A 16,104-nucleotide genomic window follows, 5' to 3' on the forward strand; every position below is an offset into this window, starting at 1 on the left:
GACTGGAAGCAAGTTGTGGAACATGTGAGTGCATTTGGCCATGAGGTGCGCATGGCGCAAGAGTGCAAAAAGCTTTGGAATGACCTCAAACGCAGCGCTAAGGCTAAGCGTGCCTTAAATTACAACTTGACTCTGGTGACTGGCGGTGGGCCTGCACCGGAGGAGGAAGACCTCACTCCACATGAGTCACTCGTTGTGGAGTTCATACCATCAGAGTCGGTCGAAGGAGTGGGAGAGATGCCGGACTTTGATGCACAGTCCAGTGAGTGTTGATGCGTGTTTGTCGAGGACGTATGTGTTTTACTTGTGTGATGTGATGTGGATGACTGCCACTACATGTCACATGTACATGGTTATGATGTGTGAGTAATGCAATGCTTCCCTGATGCATGTCTACTCTGCTGGATGGTGGACATGTGGAGCAGACGGGGACTGTCCACAGCACCACTTTTGCACCCTACTCACATGCTGGTTACCAGTATGCCCCTCCGGTCCATGTTCCAGCTCACTGGCACTTCTGCATGTAGCGTGGGGTGAGCTTCCTCTCAGCCCAGGAACTATGCATCGCATGACTGACGTGCATATGTACTCTGCCTGCAAGGGGGTACCCAATGTAGGCATGCTCCCTTGCCCATCAACCCCCTGCTCTGCACCCCAATTCCACCTTAGCACTGGTCTGCTACAATATTGCTGTTGGGTACTTCTCTGTTCATGCCTCCTGTGTACATGATAACATCCAGCGGCCAATCTGCCAGACATATCCTTTGTGGTACATCCTTAGTACTTGATGCAGGGTATCTCACTTGGACTGTGCAGAGGTCAGATGCCCCGCAGGGACATGAGTGCCCATTCATGCTCCATGTGCATTCCACGCATGCCCATATGTGTCCATGACTGGATGATGACTGTAATACAAGTCCAGGATGACCTAAATTGCATGGCATTTCATCTGCATTCCCATGTCAACTGTGGCTCAGTACTGAGTTGCACACATGTTTAGGGTCTGACAATCTGTGAAGGTCACAGGCCTGTTTAATGGCCAATGACTCTGTCCAACTGGTGTAGTGTCTTCTTCACACGTGGGTGGACTCCAGAGGTTTCATCATGTGTCCTGCTTACTGTCCCATCATCATTTGCAGTGTTGTCACTTGACTCACATGAAGCTGTTGATGCTAGTCAACACTGTCTGTCAATACACAGGTCTATGCTCAGCCTTCTGATACCATGCTAGGCATCCCTGCTTTTGCACTTGGGTGGAGGGGTGCTTTGCTTGTAGATATGCTACCCATTGAATGCACATTGCACGTGATGCCTGAAGTTGACCTTGCATTGCCTTCCCATTTTCTGACACACACCATGGAATCCTTGTACATGTAGGTAGTGAGTAACATACATATTTGCTGCACTGCATAGACCCACTTCAGTGTAAACTGCCACCTTTCAACAGGTCTAATCACAGAAGCAATTTCAAGTTGACCCAGCATGCATGCCAGGTTCTATTTTGTGTGTCACATGTCTGCCTGATGTGTTGGTTGTCGGTGTGTGTTTGTGTGTTGTGTGCTTCTAACATGTGTAGTGACCTTTTTTCCTCTCTATTTTTCAGATGATGACGTAATGGAGCCGGAGGATGGTGTTGTCATGCCAGGCACAGGGTTGTTATCACTACATCAACCCAGCACAAGTGGGGGTAGTGGGGTAGTAGGCCACGAAAACCCCCAAGTGCTACAGTCCATCTTGTCTCTGGCTGCCTATGAGTCCAGCCCTGAAGAGCACTCTGACGACTATGTCGAGTTGGATGAGCATCAGATCCATATGTCAGGGGTGAGTGATTCTGATGTGGACACTCCTCTGTCCGCGACACCTGCACTGAGGGGTCAGACAGTCTTGGAACCTCCGCCCGTGGTGGATCGGGATGCAGGGTCACCCTCCACACCAGTCACTGATGTGCCTGGGACATCACATCGACGGGGCATGTAGTTGTGCAGCCGCGGCCAGTACCAACACAACGAGGACACTCGGTCCTTGGGTCCCACAGGGGTCAAGCCCAGCAACGTGGTCGCTGCGCGCAACCACAGTATACTGAGTGGGAGCAAGACAAGACTGCCAATTCTGAACGGCAGGGGGCAGCAATGGAGAACATCGCTGAGAGCATGGAGCGTGTGGCCCAATCTGTGCTCCCCCCTGCTAGGCAGGTGCTTCTCCAGCAGCAGGCGGCACGGTCCATGGCCCGCTCGCTCAGGCTGGGCACGCCAGGCTGAAATGTCTCTGCGCCAAGCAATTGCTGCTCACGCAGAGGCACACGTGAAGGCCCTGAGGGAGGAGCATGCTTCCCTCAGATCCACTCTGGGTGTCCTTCTGATGTCCCAGAGGGAGCAGGCAGAGGAGAGGTTTGCACAGCTTGAGCGTACCATCTTGGCTGAGCTACATGCTTGCCGGGAGGGGCAGCAGTTGTCAAGCCAGGCCTTGCAGGAGGAACTTCGTGTTACATGTGCTACCTTCCAAGAGGAAGCACGTGTATCACGGGAGGTTCTGCATGCAGAGCTACATGTCATCACCACACAGAACCAGGCTCACCCGTCCGGCAGACCTGCTGCCGACGAGGGGCAAGCTGCGGCTAGGTGTGGTCATGCTCCTGTGCCACATCCTCCTTTACAGGAAGAGCCAGACTCTGACGACAATCTATCTCCCACATAGGTCGGGCTGTGCAGGCGTTGAGCCCATGGAGGTTTTTTTCTTCCTCAGCATCATCGCATGTGGGTGTTGAGCAGCACCCTGTACCTCCCCCCTCCTGGGTGCCTCCCCCCTGGGTCGTATGTGGCCATTTTTGATTTTTATTTTAGTTTAGTTAAATAAGTTTCTGTTTGATAGTTAGTTTAAATAGGTAAATAGGTTTCACATAGTTTGTGTAATTATTTAATATAGTTTAAAATTGCTAGTCTATTGTGCGTTCATGTGACGGTGTGGTGCTTTGTGGCTTTTGATAGCATCCACTGTCTGTTCCAGCTGGGCCCTTCAAGCTTGTCTTTTGTATGTGTTTGCTGCTTGGGGTCCTTTAGTCACATATGCCACTCCTGCTTCCCTTATCCATGGGCTCGCAATGATGGTTCGGTGTAACAGCCTATTACACAAGGGCAATGGACTGTCATATCTGTGGCATGTCTGCTGCTGTGGAATTTGTGTTAACACCCCTAGTGGGGATGATTGGGTATGATTGTCCACTGTTCTTCTTTTGCTAGATGGGGTGTTTAATGATTCATGTGTACATTCATTGCTCTGCATTGTGTAGTATGTTTCTTATCTTTAATGAACATGTGCTTGTTGCAAATCATGCCGTAGATAGTGTGTTCCACACTGTTGCTGTGAAAGACGGACTGACCGTGTGATTTCTGATGTACGTCTCTGACATGGTCCAGTCATGTAATGCCTGAAGAGACACACACAGATGAATATTAAGCATTAATCATGTGTTTCATGCACTTTCTGCAGGGGGGTGAGCCTCAAGACCACCTTTGCCAGCAGACATGGGCCATTAGACGTCTGGAATCAGGACACATTTGGTGCTGCCGACATGTGAATGTGTGCGCAGGCAGAGGCACAGGGATTGCGATCATACATCTGAAAATCGATGACGTGTTTCAAGGGACTCCAGGCAAGGTGAGCAGCACATGGGGGTCACAACACAGCAAACCTTCCACCTGGCCAATTGAACATGCATGCTTAGTAGCAGCACTGACGGTGAACTTGGACAAATATTGGTGTAGAAGCGCACAATACAGCTCAGATGTGTTAGTGGAATGATGGCTAGTTGATGTGAAAGTTGTCTGGGGCACCTGCAGGGGCAGTGGCACATGCCCTGCGGTCCACCATGGTCCATTGAGGCACTTGTATTAGCCATGTAGAATTCCGAGACATGGAATGAAGCAGCTCACAGGGACAGACAGCAAGGTACAGACTCGGGTGCAGTGCATTTCATTTCCAAGTAGAAATTGATACATGCACTGGCTACTTTATTTTGGTCATGGTGGTACAGGACTTGTTCTGAAGTCAGACCTTGCTATATGCGTCTGTCTGCTTACACAGGGAACATTGCATGTTGTATGAATCGTGACACATTGGTGTTCCATTTGCCACGCACCCACCGGTGCCTGACTTACTGCATTGACTGTGTATGAACCATCAGTGGGGTAATGTTACGTATGGGTATGAAGCATCCACACAAGTTTGTCTGTTTGTAGTGTATTTTGTTACTTTGGGGCATATTTGGTAGTGTGTTTGTGTGTTTTGGGCACGCACAGATTATTAACTGTGGCTCTCTTTGCAGCATTGAAATGCTTCTGTTACCGGACCTGAGAGTGCGCAGGCAGGAGGCCAGCACTCACCCCAGAGATAAGTTTCTCTTTGACTTACATTTGAGTAATTTGGTGCTATGTGCATGTGAACAAGTTTGATCTAATTGTGTATGGGTTAATGTGTGTACTACATTTTGGTGCATTCCCTACTTTCCCGTGCCAATCCTACTCCCCTCTCCTGCCCCTCATTCCGGTTATCCAGTATGCCAATGCCTGTCCCGACTGCATATCCCTGACCCTCCTTCCCCACCAAGGTCTCAGAGGCCTGTGTGAGTTAGACCTTGCAGGCACCCAGACCACGGTGGGGGTGGTTGTTTTGTGCCACTCCTGCGCCTGTACACGGGAGCTGTGACAGTAGATATCCATTTGTGGTGCATCATTCTATGTTATGTGCCACACATGGTTCAGATCCTGTTGTGACATTGTTTTACTGTGCTACCTTGGTTGTTAACATCATTGTGGTAGTACTTGGCCTTTGTGGCGTACTGCTACTTCAAGTCATCTACTGGAGGCTGTTCTAGTTTGTTTTACTGCCTGCAGGCTATTTGCTTGGCTTCTGTGTTGTCCTGCTTTGAGTTCTGTTGGATTTTGTGCTTTTGCAAATTGAGGTGGACTCTGAGGGTGCTGGCAACATTTTACACACAAGGTGGGAGATGGTGACAAAGGGGAAGGGTGATCCTGTGGGCAGGTGGAATTCAAGGATGTCAGATGAATAACCCAGATGCAGTTGTTCAGTGGGTCGTGGTGATTTGTGAGGGAGGGGGAGTGTTTTATTGTTGATAGTTGCCTTGCCCTGCATTGTGATGGGCACCCTGAAATTGTAATTGTGCTTTCCTATTTACATGATGTATTCTGCTGATCAATGCCTGCTCATGTGTTGTGTTTACCTTTCAGGTGTGAGGGGATAGTTGTGATTTGACATGCTGGGGTATACACATGGTGAATGTTCACATGTGATGTGTAGAGGACACTGATGGTCACTTGATATGTTGAGTGCATGTCCCTACTGACCCATACACTCGCACTATGATCCACTACATGTACAACCACCCTTCCATGTCCACAAGTACACTCTGTTTGCCTTCTGGTGCCCACTGTGTCCCTGCAGCACATGTTCTATGACCATTTGTGGATCCTGTACATGCCTATTTTGTTTTTTTTATGTAGTTTGTCGCTTTAGTGATGCTCAGGGTGTGCATCACACACAATGGCTGTTCACTGTGCTGTGCGCTGAGCAGTGTGTTGCAGGAGGTGGACACGGCACACAGTAGCTGCACTGTTGATTTTGCAATGCACATTGTGCATGTGGACAGGCATTCATTGTTATGTTTAAAATACAACTTTTGGAATGCATTTGGGTATGACTTATTTTGGGTGGGAGGTTGTTGGTCAGTCATTTCATCTGATTCCATGTCAGACATCATTATCTGATGCCCATTTACATTTTTCACATGGCAATGTGTACATTTTTGGTACTGTGTTTGTGTATGGCTATTGCTTGCCATGTCATGTTGTGGTTTTGGAGGGTTTGAGTGACATACCAGTGATAGTCATGTCCTGTTTTGCAGGTCTGTGTGATTCACACCTTGCATGTGTGCCTTTTGGTCACACAGGATTGCTTGTGTTTAAGTAGCTAGGGATGCACAAAATGTGGCAATTCCATGGCAACAATCTCAGGGTGGTAAGGTTGTGACAGTTGACTGTCTCTTTGTCATCATCGATTGTCACCTGGTATGTGCCAGGCCTGTGTGCACTCCGCAGGGTTTGGAGTTTAGGTGAAAAATCTGGCCACAAGCTGGGTCCGGGCTTCCTCACCACGTGCGCTATCCCCTCCCAAGGGCAGCGCCTGTGCCTGTGGTTGGGGATGTGGCAGCACCACCATGTCTACCGGTACGCTCTGCCGTGTTGCAACATTGTGCAGGACACATGCTGCCACAATGATCCTGCACACTACTGGGGGTGCATAGAGTAGCTGCCCGCCAGAGCGGTCAAGGGAGCGGAAGCGTGACTTGAGCAGTCCGAATGTGCGCTCCACTATGGCCCTGGTTGCAATATGGGCCCCGTTGTATCTTACCTGGGGTGGTGTGGTGGGGTTCCGGATTGGCGTTATCATGTGGTTGCTCAGAGGGTAGGCACTGTCCCCTGGAGAGGTGATAATGGTTGTGATTATTGGGGTTTGTGTATTTGTGTGTGACATGCATGCATGTGCACTCGCATTTGTACTCACCTAGGAGCCATGTGTCGTCATGCTGCCCAGCTTCCAGGGCCCGGCTCAGGGCAGACATTCTGTATATGAAACTGTCATGGGTGGAGCCAGGGTAGTTTGCATAGACAGAGGTGATGATTCCCTTTGCATCGCATACCACCTGTACATTGATGGAATGCCAGTGCTTGCGGTTTCGGTAGATGTGCTCAGTGGCCCTAGGTGGACGTAGGGCCACATGGGTCCAATCTATGGCACTGAGCAATTGGGGAAGTGTGCCACCCTGTAAAAGTCGTGGACAACGGCTTGCCTTTCTGCGGGTGTTCTGGGCATGTATATGTGTCTGCGGACTGAGGGCCGCGCTGTCATGATTGCCAATACTTGGTGTAGGCAGCGTGACTGCGTGGCCTGTGAGACCCCCCCCACTATGGCAGTAGTCTGCTGAAAAGACCCAGTGGCCAAAAAATGCAGGACACTGAGCACCTTCTCCAAGGGGCTCAATGCTTGGGAGCAGAGGGTGGGGGATGTTATGCCATCTTCCCACTCCCTGACCAGGTCTAGGATGAAATGGGGTGGAAACCTATACCTGCCATAGACCTGGTCGTCAGGCATCCCAAAAAGGCTTGTCCGTGGTGAAAAAATGCGTGCCCTGGCTATTCTCCTCCTCCTGCGGTGTCCCACGATCAGTGCTGCGACAAATGGGGCATTCATCATAGCTATATATACGTGTTTGTTGTTTGCGCGCACTTTTATGCTGTGTGCGGGGACGCTTCCGCCTGCCTTCGTGTGGCGGACGCGTTGACGCCTGTGCGTGTCTTTTGCCGAGCGCGGGTTTCCCCTATTCGAATCCATGAATACGGGTTGTTTGCGTGCGTGTGGGCATTCCGTGTAGTTCCGTACATTACTTCCCCAGTTACGCCTTCTTTTTCATGCGTTATTCCCCATTCCGCGTGTTACGCCCACTGTTACGCCCACTTTTGTTGTGTGCGCTGCGCTATGTGCGCTTTCGCTGTGCGCTTAGCGCACGCGGCTTGGAGACGTGTGCGCCAGCGTGCGCCATGCACAGATTTGGCGCACAACCAGTGGGAAAGTAGCGCAGCGCCTTCCTTGAATCGCACGCATGCGCGTGCGCTTGCTTTCTCCCGCTTGCACTGGGATTTTCGGCACACGTTTGTTCCATGAATCGTCCTCTTAATATTGACATTGTTTCGAATGTTTCATGAATACAGAGTAATCGCTGTCCGGCCTGCACATCGCTTACACCAACGTCAACGCTGCGTCCAGGCAAACCTTCACAGGCATCCTCTTTGTCGCCTCCCTCTCCGGACATATGGTCTCTGTCCTCTCCTGTTTCTCTTTGTCACCCATTAATAGTAGCACCAGATGGGAAATACACTTGTCTATCAGAATGGGCCCCTCTGATTGACCCTCACCACCTGCAATCCATACCATTACTGGTACTTGCGCTCATGGCCTCCCCTAGCCCCTGTTGCTGTCTCCCCCCTGCAACACCCACCCACCCATTCCACCTGCATGCTCTCCTTTTTACCCTGCACTTCCCTTACCACACTAGCACTCTGCATTTAGCCAACTGGCACTCACACCCACACCTCTTCCACGCACTTCTTCTTAATTAACTTGTAATATCTAAATTTCAAACTAACTAGTAGGTAGGACCGCTATTTTTATCTTAGTTTATCTTCACCTCTTAGTTGCCTGCCCCAATCTCTGTTCGTTAAGATCTGTACATCTGAGTAAATATGCTCCGAGAAATGGGAATATGGAAGACTGGTGGTATCGAATAATGAGTGGGAGTTCTATTCACCTAACATGCTCTGTGATAAACTTTCTTGATGCCATTCAATTATAAGGCCACGTGGGCGGAGGGGCAGGCATTTTCTTTCTTTTCTTCTCTTTTCTTCTCTTCTTCTTCTCTTCTTCTTCTTCTGAGTCTTTAGGTTGTAAATGATGTGTCTTGATTGAGACGATGTGCTAAAACAAAACGTTTAATAATAAACTAAGTTAAAAAAAAAAAAAAAAAAAATATCTTTATCCCTTGTCCCAAACCTCCCCAGCCCCCACTTGGCAGTCTTGGGGCACCTTGAAAGACCATTTGTTGTACAGGTGCATTACAAACATCCAAACAATACATTAAAATTAATAAAATTCAAACAAGGATTGACAGAACAATACCCATTAGTTGTGTGGTTGATATTAATCAAGCAATCTTACCAGGCATATTTCATAGGGGCGCTAATGTTTGTACGTATTAGCCCAACTGCATTAGCCCACATATCTTGTTGACCATTTGCTTGCAGCTCACCACCCGCCATTGTCCTGGTTTGGTTCACATGTACATAGCAGATCACATGTATTTACCATTTATGTTACGCAATACACAAGAAGAAGTTGTGATCGTGCACTGGATGGTAATTGTATCTATGGGTACCACCCACGTACAACTGAGCTAAAGACACTCGACAATCGTTGTACAGACATATGGCCCATTGTTCTAACCTTTGATGCATATTTCCAATCATGGAAGCATAGGTAACCATGTGGAATGTCATCCATGGATATGGCGATTCAGAGGGAATACGTATGACCAATAAACGTTTTTTTTATCTGTACGCAGTGGCGGTGCCATCCTGTCAAAGCCACTTCCCAAAGTTCCTTCCCCTGGAGTCTCCTCACCTTGGTCTTCACTCTGACAGGTAGCCTTCTGTCTTCTCCTCCGGTCTTTCGGGGTCTTCTCCTCTTCAATATCCTTCTTAAGGAGTCCTTTACCCTTCTTGCGTTCGAAGAGATAGGGACGGTCTCCTCCGGAGGCCACCTTGACCGTTAACCGAATAAACCGTCAGGTGAACCCGGGGGAGTCCGCCCCTCCCAAATCAGGGAAAAAGCCCGTAAGGCAGAAAAAACCCTGTGAGGCTGCTGGCGAGGATGGATAGGAAGAATAGCGGATCCAGATGCTTTAAGAGTCTTGAGACTAATGTCCAGTTGAGAGCTCCAAAGTATAACAGATGGAGGACAGTGATTTCTTGGCAGGGATGAGAGAGTCTCGGAGGAGGCTATGGAGTGTGGGGCCACGAAGGATGACTTGTAGACTTCCGAGGGATCACGCAAGGGCTCCGAAGACTGCTGACGGAGGTATGTTGGTTTGGAGAGAGAGAGAGAAACGCGTGAGTGAAGGAGAGCAATACAGAGTCAGTGAGAGTGAGAGAGAATGAATGCGAGAGAGACAGAAAAGAGAGCGAGTGAAAGGCTAGGGAGTCTGAATGAGAGAGATCGAGTGAATGCTAGTGAGCCTGAATGAGATAGAGCGAATGAATGGTAGGGGTGCGCGAATGAAGGAGAAGTGAATCTAAGAGAGCATGAATGAGAGAGCGAGTCATTGTGAGAGTGCGCGAATGCGAAGTAGAGTGGATGCAAGAGTATGCGGAGGAAAGAGGGGAAAGGCGAGGGAAGGTAAGACCGAAGGAATAAGGGAAGGCAAAAAGGAACGGCCGTCGCCTGGCGAGAAGGCGATGGGCCGCGGAGTGTATCCAAGAAGGCAGAAGAGAACGGCCGTCGCCTGGCGAGAAGGCGATGGACCGCGGAGTGTATCCGAGAAGGCAGAGATGAGCTCGAAAGGTCAGGAGCTATCGTAGGCACAGGTTCGAAAGTCAGCAGAGCGAGTTGCAACGCAACTCGCAGGGGGGGGCGTGGCTTCTTTAAATGCAGCGGCGAAAAAAGACTAGACCGTTCACCGACAGATCATTGGGACCTAATAGCGCCTCCATCTTGCCCATAGCTTCTACGGTCTCCGCGGTGTGACAGTATGCCCTCTCCTTATCCCTTCTCCCCCAGGCTTCCCTGGGTGAAGGCGATGGAACGATCTGAGAAGGCGTGGGGCATGGATGTTGTGTCTGGGCTCCCAAGATCGTTCTGCAGCGGAGTATCCTTTCCAATGGACCAGGTATTGTACGGTGCCATGTCTGTAACGGGAATCCACCAGCCTCTCCACCTCATACTCGTCAGGGTCCGGTTCCTCGATCCTTAAAGAAGAGGGTCTCCGATGACTCGCAGGATCGGGAATATAAGCCTTTAGGAGAGACGTATGGAAAACAGGATGAATCTTCTTCATCTTGGGTGGTAATTGTAACCGAAAGGCCACAGGATTTACTTGGGACAGAATGGTGAATGGACCTATGAAGCGGGCCGAGAATTTTCCTGGGTGAACCCAACGTGGGAGATATTTGGTTGATAACCACACCTTGGTTCCTACAACCCAGTTAGGGTTAGGGGATCGCTTCTTATCCGCATACTTCTTGTAACGTATCCGGCTTGCCTCCAACTTATGTACAGCTTCCTTTTGGATGATACGGAGATCATAAAGATGTTGATCCACTGAGGGCACAGTAGTAGTAGGAATCCCGAAAAGAGGTACATGTCTCGGATGATACCCATAGGTAAAAAAGAAGGGACTGATGCCTGTAGCAGAATGTTGGGTATTGTTATATGTAAACTCTGCCAGTGCTAGATAGGACTGCCACTTATCCTGCTCCTGATTGCAGAAACAACGTAGATATTGTTCGATGGTGGCATTGAGGGGTTCGGTCTGGCCGTTACTCTGGGGATGGTAACCAGACGACAGTGCCCTCTGAATCCCCAGAGAGTTGCATAACGCTGACCAAAAACGGGAGGTAAATTGGGTACCCCTATCCGACACTATGGTCCGAGGCAAGCCATGTAGTCTCACTACGTCTCTCAGGAACACCTCGGCAGTTACAGGAGCGGAAGGCAAGCCATGTAAGGGAGAGAAGTGTGCCATCTTGCTCAGGGAGTCAATCGTCACCATAATTGCTGTATAACCCCCTGAAGGGGGAAGATCTATAATAAAATCAGTAGATACATGTATCCACGGCTGGGATGGTAGAGGCTCTTGTTGGAGCAGACCCAAAGGTCTGTGAGTGGTATTCTTATTGGCAGCACATACTGGACAACTCATCACGTATGTCTTAATGTCCTTTATCATTGTCGGCCACCAGAAATATCTAGACGCCAGGCATAGGGTTGCCCTCTGCCCCTTGTGACCCGCAGACGGTAGGTCGTGACACCAATATAGGGCTTGGGTTTGCGACTCCTTAGACGGTAGAAATAGGGCGCCTTGATGAAAGTACAATCCACCCTTCTTCACCAGAAGCGGTTGGTACTCTGAAGACACCTCGATATGGTTAGTGGCAAGCTCTACTTCTTGTAGGAAAGAGCTGACCAACCCCAAGATTCTCTTGCCAGCAAGTATCCCATCCTGGCCCTGTTTCTCTTCCTCTTGGTACTCCAGGCTCCGAGAGAGAGCGTCCGCTAAGGCGTTCTCCTTTCCAGGAAGATATGTGATTTCAAAGTCATATTGGGAGAAGAAATAGGCCCATCGAGCGTGTCGGGAATTGCGACACTCCATTTGCTGCAATATCTTCAGATTCCGGTGGTCAGTGCGAACCAGAAAGGGATGGGCCGCTCCCTGTAACAAATGTCTCCATTCGATACAGGCCTGTCGGATCGCCAGTAACTCTCGTTCCAAAACCGAGTAATTCCTTTCACTAGGTGTCAGTGTTCTAGAGTAATAAGCCACCGGATGTTCCACTCCATCTTTGCCGGCTTGTAGAAGAGCAGCTCCAATAGCCCCTCCAGAGGCATCTGTTTCTACCACAAAGGGGAGAGATTGGTTGGGTTGCACCAGAATGGGGGCAGTAGTAAAGGCTTTCTTGAGTACCAAGAAGGCTTGGTCGGCATCTTTATCCCATTCAAACCTCTGGCCCTTTTTTAGAAGACGAGTGATGGGTAAGACTATGTCAGAGAAGTTTGGGATGAATCTTCTGTAGAAGTTGGAAAGACCCAAAAATCTCTGTATGTCCTTAGGACTCTTCGGAACAGACCACCTAAGGACTGCCCTTACCTTCTCCGGATCCATCTGTACCCCTTCCTTTGAGACGATAAAACCTAAGTATGACACTGAGATAGCCTCAAATATGCACTTTTCTGGCTTGACCAGAAGCTGATTTTCCCTTAATCTTTGGAGGACCAGGGAGACATGTCTTCGGTGTTCCGAGAGGGAGGAGGAAAAGACCAAAATATCGTCTAAATAGACCACCACTGAGGCATACAGCAAGTCAGAAAAAATTTTGTCAACAAAGCGCTGGAACACTGCCGGGGCGTTCACCAGACCAAAAGGCATGACTCTGTATTCGAAGTGTCCCAGAGGGGTTCTAAAGGCCGTCTTCCACTCATCCCCTTTCCTTATTCTTAGCAGATGGTAGGCTCCCCGAAGGTCTAATTTGGTGAATATAGAAGCTCCTTCTACTGCTTCGAGTACCTCTTTTATGAGAGGCATAGGGTATCTGTCCCGAATAGTCAAGCTGTTCAATCCCCGGTAATCTATGCACGGTCTGAGTTCAGTAGAGCCCTTCTTTGGGATGAAGAACATTGAAGCCCCTGCGGGGGAGTGAGACTCCTGGATCAGGCCATTCTGTAGATTTGCATCCAGATACTCCTTCAAAGCCCTTCTTTCTGGTAGGGACATCGGATACATGCGTCCAAACGGTACCGATGCTTCAGGTTTCAAATTGATAGCACAATCCTCAGCTCGATGAGGAGGTAAAGTACGGGGTAGTTTGTCCTCAAACAACTCGGCATACTGCTGGTAACAAGGAGGGATCGTTTGAACCACTGCCGAGGAGGTTGAAATAGTGGCTCCCTTCCCCCTGAAAGGAGATACCTGGGGAAGACACGAAGTGGAACAATATGAGGACTGAAAACTTACAGTATTCGTAGCCCAGTCTATCCTGGGGTTATGCTTGCGCAACCAGGGTATGCCCAGGATGACGGGAAAATGGGCAGCTCTGATGACATCAAAGGTAATTTGTTCCTGGTGTTGGAACAAAGCCATAGTAGCTGGAGAAGTCTCTTGAATGATAGGTCCAGAAGAGAGAGGAGCCCCGTCTACACCCTCTACCGGTAAAGGACAGTCCTTCTGAATTAGGGGAATGGCTTGTTCTTGAACCCACTGAATATCAATAAAATTTCCAGCCGCTCCGCAATCCAGCATAGCCAAGGTTTCTAGTGAAGCAAGAGAACCGAAAGTTAGATGGACGGTAAATACCATGAGTCTATGGTCCTCCTTCGGCTTATCCTGCTGCCTGGAATTGCAGGGATTAATCAATTCCGCCCGGTTCCTTTCCCTGCTTAAGACCGGGGAGACGCGTTTCCCGACCGTCTCGGGGGAACTTCGGGACAACTCCTAAGCAGATGCTTAGAGGATCCACAGTACATGCAAAGACCTTGTTCTCTGCGTCTCTTTCGTTCCTCGGGAGTCAACGGGCCCCTAGTTGATCCTATTTGCATAGGTTCCTCAGATGGCGATCGAGTAGAGGGAGTTGAGGCGGGTACTCCGGTGGTCTGGTGAGGTCTGAACCTCCTCCTTTCTACTTTTCGCTCTTGCAATCTATACTCCAATTGCAGGGACAGCGTAACCAACTCTGGGAAGGAAGCAGGACGTGTCATCCGGGCAAGTTCGTCCTTAAGTTCATCGTGTAATCCTCGTCGGAAGAGGGTCTGCTGGGCTGAATCTGGCCATCCTGCCTCCGTCGCCAACTTCATAAATGCGGAGGCGTATGTCTGTACCCCCTGATTCCCCTGACGGAGATCCAGAAGGGCTTCATACGAAGAATATTGGACCTCTGGTCGTTCAAATCTGTTCCGCATCAATTGAATGAACTGTGCGTAATCATTAACCGCAGGATTTGTTTGCGCTATCAATGGAGTAGCCCACGCCAAAGCATTATCCACTAGGTTGGAAACCAAAAACCCAACCTTGGCCCTATCGAGTTGGTAGGCCTTAGGTCGAAAGGTATAGTAAATCATACAGGCATCCAAAAATTCTTTCAGGAGTTGTGGACTGCCATCATACTTCCCGAAGGAAAACGTCAGGGGAGGCAGGTCGCCTCGGAAATCGTCTCGAGCTGCCACCTGCTGGCATAAGTTGACGTTCTCTGTTCGAAGGCTCTGAACCTCCGCCTGGAGACCCTGAATCGCTGTTACCATCTCCTGGTATTGTTCCAAGGAGGCCATCGTACTTGTTGGGCGTTGCAAACTGTCAAAGCCACTTCCCAAAGTTCCTTCCCCTGGAGTCTCCTCACCTTGGTCTTCACTCTGACAGGTAGCCTTCTGTCTTCTCCTCCGGTCTTTCGGGGTCTTCTCCTCTTCAATATCCTTCTTAAGGAGTCCTTTACCCTTCTTGCGTTCGAAGAGATAGGGACGGTCTCCTCCGGAGGCCACCTTGACCGTTAACCGAATAAACCGTCAGGTGAACCCTGGGGAGTCCGCCCCTCCCAAATCAGGGAAAAAGCCCGTAAGGCAGAAAAAACCCTGTGAGGCTGCTGGCGAGGATGGATAGGAAGAATAGCGGATCCAGATGCTTTAAGAGTCTTGAGACTAATGTCCAGTTGAGAGCTCCAAAGTATAACAGATGGAGGACAGTGATTTCTTGGCAGGGATGAGAGAGTCTCGGAGGAGGCTATGGAGTGTGGGGCCACGAAGGATGACTTGTAGACTTCCGAGGGATCACGCAAGGGCTCCGAAGACTGCTGACGGAGGTATGTTGGTTTGGAGAGAGAGAGAGAAACGCGTGAGTGAAGGAGAGCAATACAGAGTCAGTGAGAGTGAGAGAGAATGAATGCGAGAGAGACAGAAAAGAGAGCGAGTGAAAGGCTAGGGAGTCTGAATGAGAGAGATCGAGTGAATGCTAGTGAGCCTGAATGAGATAGAGCGAATGAATGGTAGGGGTGCGCGAATGAAGGAGAAGTGAATCTAAGAGAGCATGAATGAGAGAGCGAGTGATTGTGAGAGTGCGCGAATGCGAAGTAGAGTGGATGCAAGAGTATGCGGAGGAAAGAGGGGAAAGGCGAGGGAAGGTAAGACCGAAGGAATAAGGGAAGGCAAAAAGGAACGGCCGTCGCCTGGCGAGAAGGCGATGGGCCGCGGAGTGTATCCAAGAAGGCAGAAGAGAACGGCCGTCGCCTGGCGAGAAGGCGATGGACCGCGGAGTGTATCCGAGAAGGCAGAGATGAGCTCGAAAGGTCAGGAGCTATCGTAGGCACAGGTTCGAAAGTCAGCAGAGCGAGTTGCAACGCAACTCGCAGGGGGGGGCGTGGCTTCTTTAAATGCAGCGGCGAAAAAAGACTAGACCGTTCACCGACAGATCATTGGGACCTAATAGCGCCTCCATCTTGCCCATAGCTTCCACGGTCTCCGCGGTGTGACACATCCTCCTAGAGTACACATTTTCTCAAAGGGCCATGAAAAGTGGTGAAAAGGATGGCATCACTGATGTGTACATTCAGATTGTAATCGAACAAAGGCCCATGTGCCTAATTGCCTCATCGGGACACCTGTGCCCTCTTTTCCTCCTACCCTCTGCCCACCCTCTTTGGGCCCTCTACCCCAACCATCTTGTGAGGCACAAAAACTCTGGGTCACCTTCGACTCCGATCTCTACCTCACCCCACACGTCATGGG

Source organism: Ambystoma mexicanum, chromosome 1q (assembly GCF_040938575.1).
Source record: "Ambystoma mexicanum isolate Mex_15411 chromosome 1q, UKY_AmexF1_1, whole genome shotgun sequence".
Lineage (NCBI taxonomy): Eukaryota > Metazoa > Chordata > Amphibia > Caudata > Ambystomatidae > Ambystoma > Ambystoma mexicanum.